Raw genomic sequence first — 26,585 nt, 5'->3', positions numbered from 1 at the left:
GATGATGTGAGCGAGAAGGAAGAGAGAAGAAGGGAACGGGAGTAAGACAGAGATACGGTTCTCCGCGCCGATGTAGGCAGAGAGACACGTGGTGGGTGTGAGCTACTGGTATTTTATTGTTCGCTAGTGTGATTTGTGGTGTTGTTGTGTTGTCGTGTAGACGCTTGCTACACAGGGTGTACCGGTTTGCTTAGAAGGCCTCTGACTGACGTATGGGATCGTTTCGTCGGCGAGGCTGTCGCGAGCCTTGGAAATTGACAAGATCGAAGGACTTCCTCTTTTGTACTAGTAGAAATTAATAAAAATTCGTGATTCTTGCCTTCCTTTCAAGGAAAGAAATTTTATCGTTTAATCACGATAGAACTTCGTTCATTATTATTTGAATTTCAAAGACTTTCCCTCTTTTAACTAATTAAATCGATTTTCGCAAATTTCTTAAACGTAAATCGTTGTTCGATTTTTTAAAACATGTTTGGAATAATAATTGTTACATAAAAAATAGATAGATAGTGGAAAGATAGAATCAGCAAACTATTTGTCCCTCGATAGATCCAGATAAGTAGAGTTCCGTTGTCCATATGCTGCTAGAAAGAAGTACTATCGATCATTACTGTATCCTGTATATCATCATACCGGTATCCGTACAGACTACCTTTATCTCCCTTCTATGTGATCTTTATTGCGAACTTGTCGCATTTAGACAGTGAAAACCTTGAGGATAGGCGTGATATAGGTCAAGAGATCCTTGACTCGATAGTCGACTAATCTGTGTAGAAGCGTTGCTGCTTTCATTGCCTGTCATTGTCTTCCTTCTTATTAAATTCGATGGAATCAACATGCTTCGGATCTGTCTAGCAGCTGTTCTTGTAAAACGAAACAACGATTAAATAGCATACTCTGTACCTCTTTTGCGAGAGGATAAACGTCCCAGGATTATTAATTATCGAGTTGGTTGGCGAAAGCCGAGTGTAGCACAAGGGGAACATACAGGGTGTTAAAAAAAGAGAGGTTGAAACTTGAAAAGCTTGTAGAGCTCGCCGCGGGAAGTAAAAAATTCTCATCAACATAGGTTCTAAAAGCGAGTTTAACTAATTCTCGGCTGGGCAAGAATAGATAATTGGATGGAGATTATGCCGAGCACGAAAAATAAGTGGAAAAGAAAAAAAAAGAAAGTGGAATAGAACTTTTACGCTCAAATTTAAAAGTTCGCTCAGTTAATTCTTGAACTTTTTCGATTGTTTGTGTACCTGTGCCTAGCTAGGAATCTAATTCGCGTCCAACTTTCTCATTTTCATCGTTCTCCAATTTTCTTTCGTTTCGAACTTCGCTTATACCGCACGATTTAGGGTCACGGTGTATACATAGAATCGTGAGCAGAAGAGGAAACTTTGAAGCAGACTGTAACGATGCTCCCCGCCGAATAAGACTATAAATTCGTCTGTGTAAATCACGTGGGAGGGTAACGACAAGGGCAAAGGAGAGGGGTACTTTTTCTCGAGGGCCAGAGGATCGTACTCGTGGATGTTATTGGTGGCAGGTACACGTGTGTTCCCGAAGGGAAGCACGGACGTGGCCAAAGGGACAGGAAAGTACAAGTGTTTCAAGGAACGCGTAATTTATATTCGAGGCCCGTCGACGCGCACCAGCCAACGGTTTTATGTGCCTTTCGGGAAACAAACGTTACGAGGCAATTAATTTCGAAAATCGCGATTAACCGACCTCTCTTGTTCGATGGATCGTAATAAAACGCGGACACTTTGGCGAACGCGTGCCGTGGCTTTTATCGTTCGCTCTTGCTCGCGGATTTATCGTCCTGCGAAATCGCCAACCCTCCAACTTCTTGTCGTCTGGACGGCGTAAACTTTCCACCTTCAAAAGGATACTACAGTGCAGCTCCATTTATTACAACAAATTTTTGATTAATTACCGATTTACTCGACATTTACTGGTCGAATTTACTCATCCGAACGATAGCTCCTATCGCGCGAGCGAGAAATAACAGCGAGGAAGATCCACGATATTATGCGACTTACTATCGTTGCATAAAGCGTTTGTCCTGCAAGAAGTTCAAAGAAACGCAGTTCCATCGTACGTAAAAGACGCCAAGTGTATATTTTCGTTAATTATGATCGCGCTCGATGTTTGAATTATAACGTTGCACGAGGATGGTGGTCATGGGAATTAGTTTAGGCCATTGGGCGATTGGGCCAGGCTGAATTTTCACCGCAAGTACTCGCGTGAAAGTGGAGTTGTGCGTGAATGTACGAGCACGGCGTAAGTACGTTCGAGTATCGACTCCGTTGCTCTGGTATCGATTGTTTGCCGAGTCAGGTCGGGGATATCCCGTTTCCACCAGACACATAATACTTGCATACCGACGAGGTTACGCTCATTTCTTCGGGGTACCTTTTGTAGCCCACGCATTCATAGAAGGAACGTTTCCGACAGTGCCATCCGATAGACTTCCTTCGACATTCTGCGCAATCCTTGACCTATTTTCCAGCGATTGGTACTTTCGGATTCACAGTGACTTCTTAAGGTATCCGTAACGAAGTTTTTTCGTTAGATGGCACACTTCATTTTTATAGTATCGAATTTTTGGAGTTACGCGGTGAATGTACGAGATTTAACGTAGCCGGACTTGACCAATGTACATTTAAACGCTATAATTAGACGGAGGATTTTTATAGAAAATTGATCATGCGTCATGACATATACTTGCCTCGTTTTGCTTCGTTTGCTAACTTATGCTACAGTTCGATACATTAAAGAGCAGATATGCAAATAAAGAAACTAATCTTTCTCGATCATAAACACACAATCGCAAGTTTGTTCTCATAAATACAATTCTCAGTTATCAGGCTGATAAAGAGAAGTATTAAATCGTTCTCCGCGTACAAAGAATCAACTGGAACTTGAGATTTGGAAGTTTGTTAGATTCGCAAAGATTGTCTGTAGATACGCAAAGCAGAAATATGTTAGTCCCAATCGATTTCTAAATGTATCCTAGTCGAACCTGTCATTTTATTTTCATTTGAAGCGATACGACAAGCTCGCGTTATCATTCATCGCGATCTATTTGGCATACTGTATACTGGAACAGAGACGAAAGAATGGAATTTTCTGAACGGGATCTAGAAATTAAATTAATAATCGAGTTCTCCTTCGCCGCGACAGAACGTGGAAGGCCGCGGTGGCTAACGATCGCAAAAAACGGATCTAAATCTGCGATCCAAGAACGCTTCTAACGGTGTCCGTGACTGCGGGGCAAAAATCTTGGATTTCGGTCGCTTTTTCCAACCACGAGCATGGTCACTCTTAAGTCTTGGCAGTCGCAAAGGCAACAGAGGTTCTAATTAACTTGGAAGTTCCCCCGTCAAATCTAACACAGCTTTCCTCCATTCCTCTGCTCTCTTTCTCCTAGCTCGAACGAGAAAATAATTATCCCTTCCTCTCGCTTTGTGGGGGAATCGGAGCCTAGACAAATATAGCGTCGAATCCTGTTTTCGTGTTGCCTTGTTGACCGTGTACCTCCACTGACAACTCTTTAACGTGACTTTACGTTCGAAATACATGCATCATTAACACTATGATGACCATCGATGACGTCATGCGAATGTGTTAACTGTCAGCGTGTTATCGCTATTAGTGAGTTTTTAAAGTGCTCTTATAGATTTAGGAAATGTTTTACAATCGGTGAAATTTTGTATAATCGTAACAACATTCGTGTTTTGTTAATCGTTGATGGAAATACTTGACGGCGAATAAAAATAAGATTTCAACTAACCGGTTGTCGTAATTATTATTATTTCGATAAGTTACGTTACCGAGTTTATTCGCGTACTCGCATGTGTTTGTTGAGGTATGTTCACTAACTTACGTTGTTCACTAAGTCGTTATTCATCGATAACGAATATCGTGGACATACGACGATACGACGTGATAATGTTGAAACATTAAAACGTTGGGCATATCTCGACAATTTTTGCGAAGAGACGCCACGGTCGAGATACGATCGAAAGAAAACGAGAAGAAAAGCTGAACTTGAGAATCCTGTCCGAGGATTCATCCTGCGAACCATTACAACAGGATCGTCAGATTGGACCTACTATGTAAAATATTTTCGCGCCGATCACGCGTTCCTAGATAGCGGATATCCGATGCTACTCATTTCTAACTTGCTTGCAGTAGCAGTTGAATTTTAGACGTGTAAAAACAATAACGTAATGCAGACACAGTAACAAAAGTATCGATTATGATACTTAGTAGAGGAAACAAATCTCCGTGCGAGATATATTCCTCCAATTACGTTCATAAAGACGCGAATTTGCCTAAACATCCGCATTCTCTTTACGTATAACAATCAAACGTCGGTATGTTTATTACGTGCTATAAAAAGAAGCATTTAAATGAGTTGAAAGAAGTGAGAAGTGATTTCATTTCCAATCTATTTCCGCGCGTCGTTATTTACATAGCTACGAGTATATTATACACATCGCTCTGCGAGAAATACGAATTCCAATTATCCTAAGTATATTTTATTTGCACGAGCGTAAACACCGTGACAATCAGCTTAATTCCTCGATTAAGAAACGTCGCTGTAGGAAGAAATATAAGACGCATAATGAGGTTGAATATTCGCGGTTCGTGCATATAGTCGGCCGTCCCGTAATACCGAAGCGATATCCAAGGCAGAAAAGCCCGGTCTCTCGTGGATTAAACGTGATTCATGTACTCGACGAATCCGGCCGATCGAGGGAGTTCACGGTTTCTCGAGCGCGCGGAGCGGAACGCGCGCGCGGAGAGGCTTCGAAGAAAAGGAGATCGAAGATAATTGGTAGGAAAGCGATCGGTCGCGAACCACCGACCGTAGACGTGCGTTTTCTGCGTGTGCGAGCATACCGCCGTCGGGTTTGACGTTAGCTTCGGCTTGCTTAACGTAGCTATAATACGTGTAGTACACGTAAGAGGGAGGCGAGAAGAAAGATGGAACGATTTTGCATAGCGGAGCGAGAGAAAGGAGACGGACGTGGCGCTGAAAGACAGCGGCTTGTTACTTAATTCCATGCGCTCGCTTAAATAGAACGACTTAGACTTAAGGCCAGTCTGGAAAAATCGGAGACACGCCGTTTGTGGAGAGGCAGCGAACCCGTGCGTACACGCCAGCGTAAAGGCGCACGCACACAACCAGTTTAACGTTCGCCACGTACGAATACACCGGCGGACAACGGCGTATTTGATCGTGCAATGTCGGGGGTGCCTACTGGTTTTGATATACGAGCACACCAATACACGATCGAATGGTGTTACACGCGTGAGTCATATTGAAAACCAGTCCTAGCGATTGCTCTCTGTGCCGCACACGCGCTCGCGCCAGGCCTCTAAAGCGGCCGAGACTTCTGAATATCTTCCACCCGTGAAGAGAGTAACAAACTCCGGCTGCTCTGGGTCCCTCCACGATCCTTTAACTTTAACTTTCCTCCCGTTGTACAGTTACATTCGAGTATTTACCTTATTCAACTCTGTTCAAGCTTATCGTCAATGATCTCGTTCCGAGAATTTACGCAGAATCGTTGAAATTGCAAATGGGATTATCGATTAGAATCGCGATTTTACACTCTTTGCGGTGTGAGCAACGTTCGATGTTTTATTATCGATGTCTGTAGCATTAATCCTGCTACGATATTTTTATTCTATAATACGTTGTTTAACGTGATTTAGAATTTAATTGATTTAGATAGGAATTCTATATTTTCTTCGAACTTGAGATATTTTTTTGACTGGAAAATGAACGAAAGCAGGGTTAATTTCGAATTAATGAGACAAGAATCAGCCTTATTAATTTATTACAAGTGCAACTTGAAATTTGCTTGGAAGCTTTCGAGCAGCGTAATTCGCCACTCGAGTCTGTGCTGTCTCCAGGAATATTGGTTTTCCACGCCAACCTAAGATTGCCAATATCCTCTTCTGGCGTATCTCATACATGGTAGTCGATAGACTACGAGAAACAATCTGGTAGTAAGAGCGGGACTAGGAATATTGTTTACTATGAACGTGATTATCGACTGATAGGATCATGACTGGCCTCGAGAGTACTATTCTCTCGATTTTAACAGGAATGATTCTTTTTCGCGAATAATAGAGGATAACGTGTAGGTAATGGGTTGTTCGGAACGGGTTGCTGTATTGCTTCCCCGGATTGCACGAACGTAAACTATTTTTACTAACCGTGATGGCATCGCGTACACTTTAGCTGCACGCTGGCCGTGGCAGAGAGTTAGATGCCATTGTGGCGGGAGGGAACTCTGCCAGTTGGCGTAGAGCGCATAAAACGGAACAATAATGACAATGTACCAAGACAGGAATGTATTTATTCATTACCACTCGCGGTACACAAATAAACTTCGAAAAGAAGCCTCTGGCCATCTTAGAAACTCTCCGACTATGGTACATACACGTGTTCATTCTGCTCTCTTTGCGTTTTATCTGCTCCCTTTGATCTGCATTCTCTACTCGTTATAATCTACTCTATTCCTTTTGTCGCTTATACCATACCAGCACCCTCCATTCACAGCTTTCATTACTATGCCATTCAATGTACTTACTATCACATACTTCACCGGTGTTTGGTTAAATTCCAATAAACTCATGGTCCACATCGTAATTCTTATGAAATTGATGGCGACTTTATTCTAGGAATACTTTAGAGTCGCTGTATAGCAGAGAAGAATAGATATATATAGCAAGAACAAGAGAAGAGGATATATTTCTCGACTGCTCCCTATTCACTGTCCACGTCAATAAACATTTATTTCAATTTTACGCAACAGTTTCTCTCAAAGTATCAAGAGTTCTTTTTCAACTAAATTGCCGAGTCGTCGAATTTGCGCTCTCCTTCGAGCAAAGAATGATGGGCCTAGATGATTTTTAATTTAGACGAAACAACTATCACGCTGTTGGAGTCAGTTTCCACGCAAGTATATTATTCTATTATCACCGAAGATAATTAATTAAACCTAAAGATACGTAAAGATTCTGAATTCCGTGGATAAAGATATTTCCGAAACGTTGAGAATCTTCTTCTTGAAACGAGCGTAATATCGGGACACAGAAATTAGCGACGCTCGATAGATTCGTACAATTCCCTCCCCTTCGTCGATAATTCATATTATCGATTTGCCTGTATTCCTCTATGACACCATATCCCTGTATCGTCTGCTCAGGATCCCCTATCTCAGCTTCATCACTTGCATTTTCTCAATTCCCTGTGTCCGCCGTATCAGTTGCACCGAGCTCGCTAAATCTGCTCAACTGCGCCATATATACTTCAGCCAGTATCAAGGAACACCAGCAACGCATTCCATCGAACATACTCACGAATCGTATCCCTTACAAAGTAGTAGATCGAGCGTGGTAGAAAAAATGGAAGAAATCGGTGCACCGTAGTGGGTGAAAAGGCAGGCGGTCCGCTGTAGAAGCGCGTTTCCGTGAACACGAAATCCGCGGAAGCGAAGGGGGCAACCGGTCTGTGGAAATCCGTATCGGAGACGCGAGCGCGTACCGCGGGCAGAAAGGAGCGGGCTGAGAGAAGCGGTCAGGCAGCGTATCCACCCACGACGTGGCATACTGTAACGAGGCTACAGTCCATTAAGTGCGTACGGCTATTATGGCTAATGCATTACGGGGCAATAAAAAACGGGAAGTATAGCACGGCGGGCCGCGTGCGCACGCTCGGCAACCGGACCACATTCCATGTCGGACGAGTATGTACGCGCTGCTCAATGCATTGCCTTCAAGTACAACGCTCGTAGATACGACGACGACGACGACACGCGCGCGCACACAGCCGATCGAACATCCAGACGCGATCCATCCAGTCTAGTCGGAACGAACGACCTTTTTTTAACCCTGCCGTGTTCTTTCGGTCGTTTTCAACGTAATCGTATGATTCTGGCGTTGAGAAGTTTCTGAAACGCGGGAAAACTGTCATTGGTACGCGTGATTTTCTCGTTTAATTTTATGCTAAACGTTCTTCCAAAATAGTATAACTTTGTTTCGATCGATGAAACGAGCAAAATGTGAATATAAATATTTAATTATTTTAGAGTTTTTAGGTAATTTCATAGTTTTACGAGTGTAACTATAAAAGTGGAATTTGTATTCCGTTTTGAAATATTAGAACGAAGGCCTCGCTTTGGATATTTTACGTATTCTTGAATATTATGTACATTCTGTACGCTTTTACGTTTCCAATAAATGCATGAACGTATGCAATACAGCTATTAGCGTCAGAGCTTGGATATCGATTTGCGTAGATAGCGATGAGTTTCTTCGATGTTGGAAGATTTGTTTGGATTCTGACGACGTGCTTCCATAGGTGAAGAATGGCCCGTTTAGGTTTAGATTTCCACGACTTATTACAGTGTTGCAACATTTGTTTGGATTCCGATGACGTTCTTTGATAAGTAGAAGAAGGTTCGTTCAAATTCTGACGATTACCTTCGATGTTGAAAGATCTGTTTGGACTTTGACGATGTTCTTTGATAGTCGGAAGAGGTTCGGTTCAGGCTTTGATTTTCTTCAATGTTGCAAGATTTGTTTGAATTCTGATTTTCTTCGATACTCGGAGGAATATTCTCCTTCTTCGCGTATACGCGTATAACTGCCACGTACTAAGCATAAAAATATTCCGCATACGAATAGCCACCGTGTCGGAATTTTTTCAACAAAAAGCTCGTAAAAGTGCATAAGAGAAATTCTCCACGAAAATGGCAGGCGCGAAAGAAAGTTGAATGTTCTCAGTCGGCGCGGCACAAAGTTTAAAAATATCGTAGCTCGGCCCTTCGAGCGGTGAAAATATGAATTTTTTATCTCTCCCTCGCGGACCATATGGCCGATGCTCATCTCCATGGAGGGGTGGAAAGACAAAAAAGCGGGTCGAAGAGAAGGAGCGGGTCGAAAAAAGCGGAGAAACCGCGTAGCTACGGTATTTTTAGAATAGAATTTCCAAGGTGGTTTCCGTGGTTCCGTGCGACAGCCAGGAAAGAGGAAAGGGTTGCTGCATCCTTCTCTTTTTTTTATTTTCTTCCACGGCTCGCCACCCTGTCGTTTCCGCGTCTAAATTCTTCTCACCCTTTTTCCACCGACCGAAACCCTCTATTTTCCTTTTCAGAGTCGAGCATCCTTCAGCTGTCACTGCATGTCGTTCCTTTCTTCTTTCTCGTTCTTTGCCTAATTTCCTTCTCGTCGATTAAAGAAACTTCATCGAGTAGACGTTTCCCGAAACTTTTTCTTGTAGGAACTTTCGTCGCTTCGCGTGCCACGAACGTTCGTCTGCCCTGAACGATAAAGATCGGAGAAGTGATTATCTAGTTAATAGATTAATTGTCTTCGTGGAAAACCATCTGTAGACCAACAAAGCGTCAGACCACGTACGCCTGAGGAAGATTCGCGAAATCAAACGTTGGTCGAGAGACGTTCAATAAGACGAGCCTCTAAATTGGTTTCTACTTCATCTTCTACAACCAGTTTTAATACTGCAACTAACTAGAACTAGAACTGGATCTTTAACGTTTATCTAGATATGCTACACGCGAATGATTACAATAAAATGATAAGATAAATATAAACAGGGATAATACAGTCATATTTCTACCTCACTAAAAGCCAATACTAATCTCGCGAAGAAGCATTTTATGGGAAACTTTTACAAAAGTAAAAGATCATTAAGAATAATACTATTGAAAAATTCGTTGCATTACTTTACAATAAACATAGTAAGGGGGAAGAAAAAATGTCCAAATTTTCATTTATTTCTCGAGACATTTTCAGATACGTGCTAGTGTCTTTCTGCCTTTCTTTCTATTCTTTAACGTGAAAAAACATTTCTATCAAATTCCGACTACCTGGAATCGAAAGTACCGATATTTCTTTTTTTTTCTCTCGATCCATCCCTCCGGGCAACGGCGGCTGAATCCGGTAGTCCGTTATTTAAAGGTTCTTTTTCGGCTAATGGTTTTCTCACATGAACGTCGAAACGGTACAAACCCCTTCTTTCCGGATATTCGAAACCCTTCGGTAAAGCTAACGAGGTTTCTGCGTTAGGAAGGAAAAAACTGTGACTCGGAATTTTGAAGTCTGTCAACAGGGTTACAAAGTAAGCAAGACGTACATACAGTGGCTACGAAAGGAATATCGTTAAACGATACGAAATTTAATACATTTGGAGCTGACTGATTAATACGTAAATGCTATGGCAAATATAATGCTATGTTAATACCTTTTGTAGTCAGTGAATTGTATAATAATAGCCACGATGTTTCGTTTTGGACCGTGTATTACGATTACAAATTTAAAAAATCTCACCAAATTTATATGTTATATTTATATGAAAAAATAAAAATATATAAGTAAGATAAGAAAATATTTCAAACTGAGAAAATCTTTTCTATCGATCGACAAAGTATTAAATGACACACAAACGCTCGATTTTTCTTCTTCTGATACCATTATTACATACATCATTGAATCGATCAAATAAATCAAGCATTTTTTTTAGTTAAACGGTGCATATACCCGCAACGATATAGTAAGTGCATTAACCGACAGGTAAATCTTGATTTGAAGAAACACGATATTTTATATGACGAGGCTAAACGGGTCTTTAAGGAAACGATCAGGGACCGGTATCCTGACCCATTTCCAAAGGGTTACGCAGCAACCCTTTCGCCAGCGGAACATAACGGGCCGCGACTCCTTTTTCCCACATTCTAGTTTCCACGAAACATCGACTACCTGACCTTTCGAAGGGGTGAAAAACAACCCTGGAATTAAGTGGGAATCCTTCGGAGCGCAGGTGACGCCACCAGCCAAGATGAAACGAAATTAATTTCCTGGTTTCTTCGTTTCATCGTCTCGAATCTGCGCTACCGTTATAGTTACCAAGCGAAATTGTAATTCGTGTTTAGTATACGTCAGCTGCGTTTTGTCTGCATTTTTTCAGGCTCCTCCGACATGTGTCAGGATGAACCCTATTTTTTTCTATTTAAATTGAACCAAAATTATATAAATTTTGTATTGGAATTTAAAATTACCGCAGGTTCGAGATTGAATATTCTTCGCAAGGGAATTAACTCCTTGCTTCATAATATGTTAGTTTCAGTACTCCAAATTGAAGAATAATAAATATAAATCATACATTTACGAGCTTTGAATATTTGATATTCGTCAAGGTATTACAAATTACAGTGATAGACTCTGCTATCGTCTTCCAATTTCTATGTTTCAATTCACACCTTTGTTTCGACAAATATAAATCTTCTTTCCTGAGCAAAATTTTGACACAAAATCGGGACGAAACTTTACGGGTATCGATAGCAATCCCTTTGTATTTTCCTCAAACATAATATACCTATCTTTCAACAATAGAGAAACATAACACAAAGAACACAGTTACTCAAGTGGCCGTTAAAAAGGAAGCGAACCTTCTCATCGTAGTTCTCAAGGAGCATGTTCAGATTCTTTGTTTTCATAGACATCGCGACTACGGTTGACGATAAAGTTCAGCGATCGAAGCACAACGTCAAGAAATATCAACGTAAGAGATTGGCGAAGTGCCGTAATCGTGACGAACGAGGATGTCGAACCACCGATGAATCGAAAAGGAAGAACGTTCACATGACCGCGTGGGTACATGAATGAGTCCCATTTTCGCTTATGACTCTTTTCAGCTTTAATTATCTTTAATCCGAGCTATAAACTACCCGCACGATGTAAATAGGCTCGGAAATGTCAATCTAAAAGTTGGAAGGGACCCGTGAATGGTCGGTTGTACCGAATACGAAAAGAAAAGCCAGCCGGCTCCTGGGAACACTGGCTCCGGATCGTTTTTAATCGTTCGTTCCCGCTTTTGTTTCATCCAGCGCCAGTTAATTCGGCACATTGTTACTCCATTATGTTTACGATTGAACCTCTACAAGAATCAAACCTCGTCCATACGGGGCTCGCGGCGAAAAAAGGGGGAGGTTCCACGTTGGTCGGAGGGTGGCGAAACTCTCGACATTATTGGACAAGAGCTTACCCCTGCTCTCGTAGCTTCCCTTTGAAGGGCGAGCCTGCGCCCTGCCGTTCTTTTGTTTCCACCACTGTAACTATGGAAAACGGGAGAATGCTTCTTTGCATGGAATAACAAACTAACGACTCGTAGGGTCCGCGCTTTTGATCCTTTAGAATTTTATTTCTCCTGTCCCCTCTGTCCCACCAAACTCGCAGATTTATTCAAATTTTTTCGAATTTCATCTTGTAATTATATTTTTAGGCGGTGAAACCTTCAAGATATCAATTTCGATTTTTAAGCTTACGCCCTACTCATACTTTTCTTTGTACCATCGATTAGAGTCTTATTTAAATCATGGAAAGCTGCAATTTTCCGATTTCCATGTCCCAGCGATCAGATACAGAGGAAGATTTCGTGGTTTCACTTGTACAGTGAATCGCCTATTCGTGCATCGCGGAATTTTATTTTCCAATGATTTCTCCAATCGTCGAGACTTTTAAGATTCGAATCGTAGTTTCCAAGTTGCAGCATCGGATAAGCGAAGAGATGTCGTTCCGTTTCTCTCGGTGAAATAAATCACCTAGATCATTCTAAAGTGGCCCATGAAAATGATACGAAATTTGACAACAAGCCAGATTTAATTACTGGAAATATTAAACAACTTGAACATTAAAACTCGAAAAGTCTATCTATGCTATTTATCTGTGCCATATTGATCGTATGTATGCGAAAAAGGGACAAGGGACGTAGGAATAGATAACGATAGAGAGATTAGAGTATCGATCGATAAGGAGCCACTTCCTAATTTTCCCGAGTGAGAGGAGACTATGCGTTTTTCTAAGTGTTCTCTGTCTCAATTAACAACTAGCCGAGAAGAGAGCGGGGTAATCGTCACCCCTGTGAAACGAATCGCCGATAAGCGATGACGATGACACGGGCGCCCCGTTTCAGCGAGTAAAATGTGGGAGGGTCTAACGGAGGGTTGTTGAAGAGCTTGCGTGACGTCATTGGCCGACACTGCACCCTGGCGATTCTGCGCGGGGTGTAAGTTGACTTCGCCGTAAAGCGCGTGGATATTCCCAACCCCTCGGCACGAATTTCGAAAAATATTTGGTTATTCTGTGTCGGAGTTAGAGATCGTTCTTTCGACCCCTTCGTTCTTTGTTTTCTTTATTAAATATTTGTTTAGAGATACATCGGGGGGTATCGAGGGGCTGCGCGTTAGACGTAGGAATTCTAACTTTTGCTTTTCGAAATCAGATGAGGGAACGATTGCATATTTGTGCTTCTATTGTATTTTTCTTTTTTTTTTTTTTTACGTCGTAATTATACATGGACTAAATTGGAAAACATTAGCTTGGTTATTCTCATAGAAATTCCAAGAAGGAACTCCGTGTGTATACGGTAGGTTACGATATACAAACACGTAACCGAGTCTGTATTATCTAAACTGAGGCCAGGCGTAGTTAAACGAACGTTCCTATAACGGACATACGCAATCGTTTGTTGGGCATCATGAATAAATTCCATATGTCAAAGAAAGAACAGTCGAACACGATACAGAAACGTCTGGTCAGTTTCAATTTTCCGAATATCAGCTACCATTATTCAAACTGATAAAGTGCTATTATTGAAACCGTCGGGTTATTCAAACCACTTTCCCTCCGATCAGTCCGGATATTATTATACGTGGTTCCACTGTGCTTGTACTTTCTCCCTAGACGATCGTAATTTTCCTTATAATTCAGAATCTAACAATAAATCAGTTTACTTTTGCTTCTGCGAATTCCAAAGAACACAAACGTGTTTCTCGTAATATCGAGCCTATTTCTGGGCCCACCCACAAACCCCCTCCACTCGCACGGACTCGAGGGTGAGTCCGCGATAAGAAGAAGCACGTGGACGACGCATCGAAAGCCGCCCCGGGGCGCAGCACGCCGCTCGCCAGCCGGTGGACGAGTGCCACGACAGTAGACGAAGAGCAGAAGAACTTCGTAGGAGCGGTTTGTGTGCGTGGCGGCGGTGGCACACACGGTTCCTTCTCTTTTCTTCCCTCGTTTAGCCTCGCGGAGTGCGTGTATCCGCGGTTCTCTCTCGGTAGGCTCCGGTTCAGTCAGCGGCGCGGCGAACATCGCAGTCCGTTGGTTCGGGTGCGAGCGAGACAGAAAAGACAGAAAACCGCGTGGGGAGAACGCGAGCTGTCTGGGTTGGGAACCGGGACGCGGAGAGGGTGTCAGAGGCGAGGTGGAACGACGGCGGAGGCGGGGAGAACCCGACGTGTCGTTCCGTCTGACGGGGTGGGGCATCGTTCCAGGACAGCTTTGGTGGGGACAACGAACCGCAGCGTTCGTTCCTAAGCGGCGTAGGAAGGGGCAGAGAAGTGGCACCGCTCCCCTCCACTCTGTCTCTCTCTTACCCTTCGGAGGGGTTCAGTCATCTCGCGCCAGCCGAGCCACGCGCACTCGCCTGTTTTACGTTCTGGGCTCGGTGAAAGATTCTCTCTCTGCTTCGGACGCCTCTACGTTCTCACGCGTTCTCTCTCGACTACGGATCGTCCGACGTTGTTCTAATAACCCCGTGAAAAACGGGGGTTGAACCGTCGGTTTAGCAGCGGGCCGCGCGCGGTCTCGCAGGATCGTGCCAACGTTTCCTTTTTTTTTCCTTCTCCCTCGGATCGAGCGGAGTCAGGATCGCCTTGGCCTATCAGCCCGGTCAGTGGACAGCTAGACACACGGAACCAGACCGCCTCCTCCGGACGGAAGCCACGGAACACCCCCACTTCTTCTTCTTCTGGTCAACCTAAGCCTCCCCCACCAACCAGCCGGAGTGGAGTGTTCCGCGGTGTAGAGTGGAAGGCACACCGGGTAGCGAGTTTCACGGGTGGAGAACCCGCGGATACGTCGCGATCAACCCCCCAGAAGAATCGCCGGTAAGGTGGAGGACGTTTTTCCAACGTTTCGAGTTGTTTGAACGCGCTGCTTTCGACGCGAAACGTTTTCCCCCTCGTACGTTTCTGCGTCTTATCGTGATCTCGCTCGTTTCGTCCGGTGGACGCGCGCATACCCCACCCTCTGCGGACCATTGCCACCACCAGTTGGCAAACAAACCCTCTCCCCACCCCCTCGGGCGTGAGTAGAGAGAGCCGAGCTAGGGAAGAGAGGACAGTGGCATCATCGCGCGCCGCCAATTCTCGACTTCTCTTCGTGAATTCGCGCTGGTACCGGGGACTTCCGGTTCCACGGCGTCGTCGAAGGGTCGCCGGAGTCGTCGTTCGTGTTACGTCGAATTAAGTGATCCGTTTCGTGGATGTCCATCGGATGACAGTGCAACTTGTTGGGGGAAAAAGAGAAAGAAAAAAACAACAGGGCCAGTGCTTTTTTTCTCTTCGTGGACAGTGTGTAAATATACGATCGATGTGACAAGTTTTTCGTGACCAGTGTGACTCGAGGGAATAGATTACCGGAGACAAGCTTGGTGATCGATACCCGGCTCGCAACCTCAGTCGGTTCGAACTGATCGGTGTTAACGCGATGCCAAAGTGATACACTCCGCCACACGAAACTTTAGACAGAGCCACCGTACTATACGTGAGTGATGAGACACGGCGACGACACGCGATCGGGTGAAGTTTCCCTCTTCGTGTAGGAAAATCGACGTAAGGAAGTTACGACCAACGACTATCGTCAGACCCATCCACCTTTCATCGAATTCGGGGATCTCATCGCCGGGAGAGCGCTACTATGTTCACCAAACGAGAGACAAGAAGCGGAGGAAACGGAGATACTCGTTGAGAAAGGGAGAAATAGAGAGAGAGAAAGAGAGAGAAGTCGAGGTAAATACCTGAAGAGTCTTACCCTCTAACTAGACTTTAGAAGAATCGTCGAGAATAATGTCGCGCTTTAGCGAAAGAAAAGCAAAAAGGCGCGGAAATATCGTCTGCCTCCGTCTAGTAGAAATATCGTTAGCGAGCAGAACGTTCCGTTGCTGAGTTTCGGGAAAGCCATTAAAACGGGTCGCGGAGCAGGTTTATTTATAATTTATACGAGCGAGTGAACATTGCCGCGCGCCTGCAGTAACAAAGTATTTGAATTATGTCAGGGAAGTGATGGGTTATTGCAGGGGAGGGCTGTAAAGTAGTTGGCAGCCACTTAGCCTCGGATTTTGAGAGGTGCGCGTTTCACAGGCCGGATTTAGCTAGCACGGACGCATTGTTCTTTCGTAGCAGAAGGAAAAATTTCGCGGCTGACACTCAACTACGAGAATATTCCTTCGCGCGAGACCGAGCTCATCCGACTCTCAGGATTATATTCTAAAAACGCACATGTTACATAGCTGTCGAATGGCGTGAATCCTCTCGACCTGCACAGATACACCTAATTGCCAGTAAGAGAATATCGCGTTCGGTTAGAGCGGAAAATTAGCGTTGCTCACGGTCTGGCCGGGTGAAAATAACTGAGAAACGTTGGCTGATTTCACGCGACGATGCTATCTTAGCGGGATTTTAAGAAACCAACCACGGAAAGAAACACGATATCGAAGCCGGGGGTTGGCCGGGGGTGAATTTTTATGGCGAACCATGCCTGACGATTTCTTCGTCCCGAGAGCCTGTAATCAGAATCACGGCCCTCGATAAGCACTGCCCCTGTTCGTTTTCAGAACTTCCTCCTTCGTGTTCGATAAAGGTGTGCACACCGAGAATTAACCATCCCGCCTTGTAGATTTCCTTCGCTTTCTTTTTTCTTCTTTTCTTTTCAACCACTGCTGAGACGTTGAAAATGAGGCTTGTAATTTGCCGTCTCGAGAGAAAGAAAAAAGAACAAAGAGTCTTGGAACAGGTGGTGTTTTCACGTTCCATACAGTGTCGTTTGGAAATTTTTCCCTCGCACTTATCGGATTCGATCGCGTTTACGTTGGCCTCGCGAGTCTATCGTTCGTTTCTGTTCTCGCGTAGTTGCGATCGATTTGGTAAGTGAAACCATATGTATATCTATGGTGAAATGTTTGCTGGAAATATTAGAAGGATTAGCGTGACGTATCTTCTTCGTTTCGATTCACGATGGATGACAAGCATGTTGGTCGTATGCCGAAATCTATAGTGTTCTTTTCTAGTGTTGTGCGATTATTATGATTTGAATTATTATGATTTTGAATGATGATCTATACGATCGAAATGGATTTTCTATTTCAATAGATATAATCAAATACCGTACGTATATATAGTTTCTATACGTTTGCTTTTAGCGTTTCTCGCCTTTCGTGTATTGCACGCTCTTTACGAAGAAAATATTTAAAACAGAAGAGATACAAACGCGAAGAAGAATCGGAGGAGAACATCAAGGTTGAATTATGATCTTTTTTCCGCTCTTTCTCTCGAAACTCTCCTCTGTAAAGAGACTAAAAACCGGCGTGCGAGTTGAAGGTTTTGCGCGAACCTTCTTCCTTTTTCAGCCTCGAAATACGTGCAATCCACCCCGCGAATTCCTAAAGTAAATCGCAAGAAGCAGCTGCTCGTCCGATCGCTGCGCCAAATTAGGCCCGCGACTCTTCTCGAAGGAATCTTTCTTATTACCCTTTAAACCGACAAAACCCCTCGCGATATAGCCATTTAGGATCGATCTACCGACACGTTCTAAAGTAAACAGGCCGTAGGAAGAAAAGAGAAAAAAAAAGAAAAAAAAGACACGCGTAAGAAACCGCGAAGAGGAGAGATCGGTGTAAAAAGACAATTGGCAAGAAAGACTCTAGATAAAGGAATGAAGAAATCAACGAGGGAAGAGTGCACACTTGTTGATACACGCGGATACGAATCTGGTGGAAAGGAGGAAAGGACGAGGAGAGAAAAAGAGGGCGAGGAGGTTGCGGTGGCTTTGGCGAAAGAGGGGAGGAAAGAAAACCTCGAAACAATTGGAGGCGCGGAGGCGGCCGCATTTCATGTTGCCTGGCATCGGCTCCCTTTAAAGAGTCTCTTGCTTTTTGTTAGCTCTTCGAAAATTATGATTGTTTGTCCGCGAGATTTACTGCTGCCGCGGCCCTCTCAGTGCGGTACAACGTAGCCGAGGTGCCCTCCAGGGGCACCCAAAGACTCTTGCCTCCTCCACTCCGAGCCGGAGAAGAGGTTGGGGGATGGTTTGCAGAGATTAGAGAATCACGAACGTCGTACTCCACTATGTCGCGCTACCGTCTCCCGTTTCTGCCTCCGCTGCGATCCGCTTCCTTCTTCTTATCCTTTTTTCACACTGTTGTTTAGTTATCGCCGCCGGTCCCGCGTAATCTGCCCGCGCAAATTAGCGCTGTTTGAATTAGCTGATCTCAGGCTGCGATTAAAAATTTCCATCCAGTGACCGGGATTTGAGTAGGTGCTTTTCCCTTCCTCTTCTTGGTTTCTTCGTTTCGAGTATTTCTTTTCCTTCTTTTTTGTTTTTGTTTTGTTTAAAGGATGGCTTGAAAGTTCTCGGCTTTCGTTGAGGTTATTGACAGGTCGGATGATTTGAAGGTTAAGAAAGTCTCATCAAGGTGAAGTTTCTCGTGTTGCTATGTTTTCTTTATTCGCTTTAAAAAGAGATTAGCCTGACGCGACGAATAAAAATGGTTTTCGTGTTTGATATTATCGGTGAGTTAAGTGATTTGAGAATTAGAAAAGATTTGCCGAGGGAAGATAGAATAAGAGTACTTTTTCTTATTAGACTTAAAAAGTATCTGATCTCGCGCAACGATTAAAAAATTTCCACCGAATACCCGGGCTTTTCCATACGTTTCTTTCCTCGTTTAGAGACACAGTTTCTACGTTTTATCCTTGGAATTATCGAAGAATCAATGATGGTTCTATCAAAGAGAAAGACGATAAGAAATGGTAGAAGGAAATCATTTTCAAGTAACTGCAGTTTATGAATCACTTAAAAGTAATAGAGCAGGTACACAGAGAAAGAAGACAGTTTAAAAAGGAAAAAAGAAAATGATCTTCAACATAGAGGAAGGATCCTCTATTAGCACGTTTCTTAACCTATTTTACATGACAAGATGTAAATCGATCTTACACGACGACGCACGTTTCATTTGGACGCCGGTAAAAATAATCTAATGAATCTGTAATCGTTCGCGGAATATGTGATGAAATATTTATTGAAATCGATGACTGCGGTGAAGAGGAATCGATGTGGAGAGGATGGGAGAACATCCCATTCGTGTTGTACGCGTATCACGAGCGAGGAAATGGGGAAATTGTAAAACTTGTTTCCAAGCTTCTTTTCTGGTCTCGATGGTGGATTCAAGGCTCGACGATCACGTTCGATCGTAAAACATCGACTTGCGAGCTCGATACTCACGGTATTTCCGTTGATTTATTCGGCATCTTATTGTGCCTCCGAACTAAACCCGGCCTGACCATCCCAAAATGTGACTTTCTCTCTTTCTCGCCCTCTCTCCGTTCGTTCATCTTGCTCGCGGACTTGGCGATCGCTCTATAAATTTCACGAGTCTTTCGAACCCTATATTTTCTCGTTATCCTCGCGTTTTGCACGACACGTTTTATTAAAGTACGATAATTTTACGAGGCGCAGCCTCCATCCCCCGTCATTCGTTCTTTCTGCTCCTACCCGCCTTACCTCGTCTCTCCCTCTCTCTCTCTCTTTCTCTCTCCATATTCGCCACTATCCGCCACCCAGGCGAACGCTCTTTTTCCCTCTGTTTCACGGTTTTGTCGGGTCACGAATTGTTGTTCGCGTGTGCCCTCGCGGGAAGAAGAAAAGATAAGAAGAATCGGCCGATAGATCGGGTTTCGCGTGGAAATGAATTCTTCTTGGTCTAACGCGTTCCGAATCGCTCGAATTCTCGACAGTTCTGGCCCCTTTAGATCCTCAAAGAAACGGGCTACGTGTGCCGCATTGCGTGTTTGGTAAATTGGACCGGCGAAACTTCTTGCCTGTAATCTATAAAATCGAATTAAGCGGCCTGCTTTTCGCACCGGCGTGTTACAATATAATCTTCTTGCTTCCGAATCCCTTTCGCTGTACGTGTCAGTGGAAATCGTTCTTCTCCAGCTTCTTTCATTCCTGTGACTTATTCGTTTATTTATTTACGACGAATGAGCTATCATTTAACGAGACTATAGACTACGACATCCGTTTAACGAAATTAGCGTGATCGTCAGAAATATAAATTCCTACAAGCGCGAACCGGTAACGATGAAAATATTGAGAGATGGTGAGATACAGAAAGTTAAAGTAACGGCCCTCGGGTGTTTGATCGGAAGTTTCCGAACAATTATTCAATTACCATCGATCGACAAAGCGTGAGGGGAACGAAGGGAAGATCAGAAGGCATCAGAGAGAGCGTTCTCGAGGCGGGTCGTTCGTATACGTCCGACTGTACCTTCGTCGGGAAGGCAGCTCGGCAGTAAAAGGCCTAAAGTTTTTAATACTTTCAGTTGTTTTTATGGCGGCTGGCATTTGCTCTTTTTTATTGTTCGTCTCCTCTTTCCTTCTCCCTCACGGCAACACGCACACGACCCTTCAACCACGATCAACGGAGAAAGAGAGACAGACAGACATACAGACAGAGAAACAGTAAAGAAAAGAATGGAAGAGAAAACGATCGCGAACAAGAAAGAAAGAAAGAAAGGAGGCGATGGAACGCGCGTACACGCGGTGCAAGAGAGAAAGAGGGGGCATCCAAACGAGAGAAAGACCTCAGTCAGCCTTCTCTGATGTACGACTCGGCGGTCCGCGTGAAAAAAATCCCATAAACCAGTAAAAAAGCACGGGGTCTGTGGGCCAGAAGGGACGGGAGGGACGAAACAGTCGGGACAAGGGAAGAAGGAGAAGAAGAAGAAGAAGAAGAAGAAGAAGAAGACGAGGAGATGGAGGGCCCAGTATCGCTAAAGGAATTCCTCTTATGACGAACCACGCGTGATTTTCTCTCATTCCCCCCTCCCTTCGAACCTTCCAGTCCGAATGTGCACTTCTTCACCTCCCTTTACAACCATTCTCCCATTTCTTCGTCTTCTTCTGTTTCTTCTTCTTCTTCTCTTCCCATTGCTTTTCTGTTGTCTTTGTCGTTACGCGTGTGCTTCACTCTGCTCGGCCGTATTCTTCTTCTCTTACCCTCGGGCCGTGCTTCGACGCGGCCGTGAAACCGCGGCGATCTCGATGCACGAATTAAAAAGCGAAGACAGAAGAATTTCGAATGACTAATGACGGCCACATGTGCCGGCGTCGCGTCTATTCTTCTTCGTGCATCCTCGCCGCGATGCTGAACACGAGGATCTCGTGTTGCTTTGTCGCACCGAGAGAGAACACACTCTATCGATTTCGTATTCGTCGTTTTCCACGCCGCCACCGCTGGATACTCTATTAGGTGACTTAGGCCGAGGCACAGATCCATCGAGAGCGAGCCGTGTGTGCCGAGAAGAGGATTTACGAGCGTGGCGTACGTCTTTGATGCAAATCTCGCTTGACGTTGTCGACGTCTCGTCCATGAATATTCCCGTTTCTGTTTCGTACCGGATCTGAAAAATCTGACGTTAACGCTTCAACTACGAACGAATAAGCTATAAAATATGTATGAAAGAAACCAAGGCGTAACGTGTAGGAGAAAGCTTCTACTTTAGGAAAAACCGATCGAACCTTCGAAAATGCGTCGCTCCAAAGTGGATGAAATTTCCCTGAAAAATTACGAATTATTCATTTTGATTAATCTGGTGTTTCTAACATTAAGCGGAACTCTCTTTATGCCTGATGTTACGCGCGTTTTGGAAAGTTTTGGCAGCTACCTCATCAGGAACCGAGCAATTTAGACATCGTAAAATCGTAGAATCTAGATGGAAAGAATGTTAACGAAAAGAGTATTGAAGAAATCCTTGGAATTCTTTTATATAATCAGAGTGGCGGGAAACAATAAAATTGCAAATGACACGTTGAATTAATGCGACGTTGGTTCTTAATGAGTCAATTTGTGAATTGCAATTTTATAAATTAAGATTGAGATAAACGGAGTATTTGTGATTTTTGATAAATAGGTGACGCTTGCTCGTGGGCGTTTGAAACGATTAATTCAACGAGCGAAAGGATTTCCTTTTCGATTCGTGTTTCGTTTGTTCCACGTTGCGTTCGATGATTGTTACAACGCGTATATGTAAATTTACGCGAGTAAAACACACGCGTGTAATATTGGTAAGAGAATGAGAGGTAGGACGAAGAGGAGAAGAGGAAAAAAAGCGAGTCGAAACCAGAGAATACGGATTGTAGTTTTCTGTCAGACTGTAATGGAATATCGCCGCGCTCTCTATGAATAGTTATGGCTCCTTACGCATAAATTAGACCGTAGGAATTAATAGCTAATTCAACAGCTTTTCAATTATCGTCGAAGCGAGAATTCAGTAATACCTGCCTTATAAATATAGATAAGAAACGTTGTTGCTCCCGCGAATGTAAATTTTACGGAAATAACGACTAATTTTATCGAGAATGTAAGTCTCATTACTCATTAGCTTTTCTCTTCTTCCCCCTTTTTCCTCGTCTACTAATCGTTCTCAATTCCATCCTGCTTTACGATTTTTTCAATATCGTTTCGATTCTCTAAATTTGTCTAATTTAATAAGTAGGTAGTCGGTAATTCTTTACAGTACTTAAATTCTCATTTCAGAAGCTGATACATTACGTTGCGAATTTTTTAATAAATTTTCTGATTATCGGCAGTTGAATTTCTTAATTCGTTGCATTAATTTTCCGTTTAGTTACTGCCGTTTTACTTATATCATAATCAATCTTTCGTAATTTGAAATATCAAATTCACTATCACGGACATAATTCAACCTCGTTTTCTTCTACGTTCCCTTCTAACTCGATAGTAAGGCGTTCACAGCAAACCCTTTTATATTCGCTTACAAATTATGTTGCTTCGGTTTCTCTAAAAAAAAAACGAAGAATATTACGTATAGATTATTCAAAACGCTACTCTTTAAACTCAGAAGAAAATAAGTAAAAAATGTCATTATCCTTGCGTCGTTTTCCTTCAACGAACGTGTGCAACCTGTTTTCGATTATGGTATATGTTCCTGCAATTTGTTCAGAATAATGAAAACACTCCGTGCAAATTACTGAAAACTCTAATTTTCGAAGATACTACGAAAAAAGGAATCATTCTCCGCAGAATTGTCCTTTTTCTGTCTTTGTTTTCCTTCTTTTTTTTTACGAAAGAACGTCCATTCCGACTTTGAATCGTATATCGTGCTCTTGTAGATTAAAAATTGAAACAACCCACGCAAATTACTGAAAACGTCAATCTCCAAAGAGAAAAATAAAAACAGTCGTTCTTCGTACGTTGTTTTCTTAAAAAGACCGTCCACGGCCGATGTTGTAGCGTATCGTGGCGATCTTCGAACGGAGTTGGAAAAGGAGAAACGAGACAGAAAGAGGCCGAGATCGGAGCACCATCCGTAATTTCAGATAGAGTCGGTGCCGGGTGTTATTAAACCCGATAGGCCAGCGAATGTTTCTCCCTCGCGGGTGTTCCCCGACTTCAATTTAAATCGGTGACTTTGCTCTTCTGCCTCCCTCCACCGTGGCCGGTTTCCTCTCCTTTTCCAGCAGACGTGCGTGGCTCGCGCATATTTCTGTCCTTCGAGGCAAGAATCCCTTCGGGATCCTTTCGGCCAACGAACGAAATGGAAAGCAGCGAAACAAGATCTACAGCCTATGCGATTCTTCTCTGGTTATTAAGCAACGATAATTATCAAATTGAATCGTCGATCCATTTGGTCAAGCCTCTTTCGTTCTTCTTTTTCCAGGCCAATGTGTTTCTTCCTTTTGTGGTAGCTCGTTCGACAAACCAATATCCGACCCGTCTGTACTTTGAATCGGGCAATGTATCTCAGAAACGAAGGTGTCGCGAGGAATTTACTAGAAAGTAAAAAGGTTTGTCGTGCGTCGTTGTGGCAACATTGAAGTCAAATTACGCGTGGGGTAATGATACACGAGGAATAAAAAATTGTTAGCAATTTGGATCTCGTATGTCAGTGAGATTGGAATGTCGGTTTATCACCGCTCGATACGAAACGCAGAATTCTGCATGCAACTCTGTCAAACGTGTATCAATAACGCCATTGCGAGCCCGTGGTACTACTTACGGTTTAATTAAGATCGCTCGAGATAAATCTAGACTGGGTCAGTTACACGTGAATTAATGATTTCCATCGATCACGTGCCACTAACCGATTAATAACGGAACGTTGGTAATCGGCCAGCTATCGGTTTAAATATTCCTAATTCGCGTTATAGCCAATAGGTTGAATTTTTACATACGTCGAACCAATAAACCGATATTTTTCATAGATTGAATCACTGGAATAAATTTTTCCGTAGATCGAACCAGTAGATTGAATTTTTCCAGAGATCGAACCATTCGGTTCAAATGAATCGAGGTGAAGCATCAGCCTCGTTCTTTTTCGAGGCACGTCGAATGTGTGTCTTTTTTTATAACATATGCTACTGTACAATATTTGCAATTTTTTGTCAAATAAGGAAAATTTTGATCAAAACCCAAAACGATTTCTGTCGCAATTTACATAAACGCTCCACAATCCTGAAATCGTACTACTAAATGAAAGAGTATTCGCAATGTCTAGAAAATTCTTATAGAAAGTTTCGCAGTATGCATGAATTCGTTAAAATAATGATTTTGGCGGCTGAAGATTGATATTTCCATTGTAAAACATGCTACTAAAAAAAAAAAAAAAATCAATTATCTTGTATCTTCTATGTACGTATCATGCCTGAATTATAATAAAATTTATTCCACGACATTTCCAGGTTTGTTCAAAATTTTGAAAAACTGAAAACTTTCCCGCTGCAATCATGATGCGATATATAATCTCATTACGAGTTTAACTTCGTACGATATACATGATACACACTCATAAACTGTTTCCATAAATATTTCGCTACTTTTTTAAGCAACTGTACTTTCAACCATTTCTGTATAATTCGTTTCTTTCCGCGATTCGTAACAGAAATCATGTCGGACGATGTCTAATTACGCGAAGAGGAGGAGCGTGTCGCGTCGCATCCGAGATCGTTTGTCACGATGATCCCTCCGACAAGTCAATGCCGCGTTCTGGAGTCAAAGAAATCATTCATCACCTCGTGGCATGGCGACTCGAGGCGGTTTGCTGCTCGCGTGCTTCTCCCTGTCAGTCGATCCTCGAACGACGACAGGATGCTCGGCTCCCTCGAAATCCACCACTCGACTCGAGACCTTCCGGTGAACACCCGGAATACCACCTCTATAGGGGAGAGATGATAGGACAGACTCGAAGAAGTCGAGCCCTCGTGCGGTCGGCTCTTCGCACGATTTTACACCGCGCAATTAAGCCGGCTGATAAGAGCCGATAACGGCCTCGGTTCTCATTCCCTACGTTCAGACTCGAGCGTTCCTGGGTCTCTGGGTTTCGAACACTAATTCCGGTCGGGGGAAGTTGCTCCAAGTCGATAGATAACGGGGACAATTTAGGCAGTTTTTGTCACGGCATTCCTGAAACAGATGTTAATGGTCAGCCATGGTGTTCGGTTACGAATTAATCTGCCATTGGGAAATTAAGAAAGGTTTTTTACTATAGTTTGAACGGTTTGAAGGTTTAGGAGACTGAGTTAATAGATTTGTTTGTGATTGATTCGTGGAATAGTTGCCAATGGTTAGCCCAGTGTGTTTGGTTACGACTTGACAGGGCATTGGGAAATTGGAAAAGATTTTATCAGGATAGTTGCGAGATTATAGATGATGATGGATTATTGTATCATATTAGGTGATAGATATCGAGGACATTTCAGGCAGACGTCAGTGGTCAGTCGTTGTCTGCTTATGAATTAATCTGGCAGTGGGTAATTAGAAACGGTTCTATTGTAATCGAAGTGTTTTAGGTCTAGGAGCTGAGTTAGTAGATTTCATTGTTCATTTATTGGTAACATAACGTTGGAATAGTAAATGCGATGGATGAAATGAAATACATAATGCAAATTACTGCAGCGTTTGATAAATGTCTTTAGCCATCTTAGATACAACTTCGTGCGAAGAAAGCGAAAAAACGAAGTTAAAGTAGCGTAGATGAATATACTCGATGTGTGTCCTTGCTTTTCTTCTCGTGCCTATAATTTCTTTGAGTAAAATGGAAAGAAAGCAGGTCGAGATTTGCCAACACTTTTTACATATTAACGTTCCTTTTCAACTATATATTGGTATATTGTTACAGAAGCTGATTTTTGTATTCTATTTTCTCGCTGCTGGAACATGGTAATGTCGCAGCCTTGTTGCGACATGTGCGATTACTGTTAAAATTTCCAAACTTGTTTATACACTTGGACAGAACCGCAGCATTTTGGCTGTATACATAAGCATAAGGGCCCATCACACTTATCAACCAAACCTAATGAATTCAATTACATCAACATAAATCAGAATATCTATCACAGTACGTTTTAACATTTTTCTCTTTACAATTTCGTATTTTCACTGTCAGACATTCTGGTCGCGCCTATATATA

General features: G+C 43.1%; 2 protein-coding genes across 5 annotated transcripts in view; one reads left to right on the top strand and one right to left on the bottom strand.

Moving 5' to 3' along the window:
* The window catches only part of LOC132913708 (uncharacterized), a 162,398-nt gene that overhangs the window by 27,014 nt on the left and 108,799 nt on the right, over positions 1–26,585 (top strand). For 3 of the 4 annotated variants that reach the window (XM_060972222.1, XM_060972224.1, XM_060972221.1), the window contains exon 1: positions 14,462–15,887. The exons of the other annotated variant lie outside the window; for it this stretch is intronic. The gene's annotated coding sequence lies outside the window, so the exon portion shown is untranslated. Of the gene's footprint in view, positions 1–14,461; positions 15,888–26,585 lie in introns of those variants that run through there. 4 annotated transcript variants of the gene reach the window in all.
* The window catches only part of LOC132913737 (proteasome subunit beta type-3), a 341,911-nt gene that overhangs the window by 217,027 nt on the left and 98,299 nt on the right, over positions 1–26,585 (bottom strand). The gene's annotated exons all lie outside the window — the stretch shown is intronic.

This window comes from Bombus pascuorum, chromosome 13 (genome assembly GCF_905332965.1).
Source record: "Bombus pascuorum chromosome 13, iyBomPasc1.1, whole genome shotgun sequence".
In the NCBI taxonomy this organism is placed as follows: domain Eukaryota; kingdom Metazoa; phylum Arthropoda; class Insecta; order Hymenoptera; family Apidae; genus Bombus; species Bombus pascuorum.
This window is presented reverse-complemented; position numbering and strand designations above follow the sequence as displayed.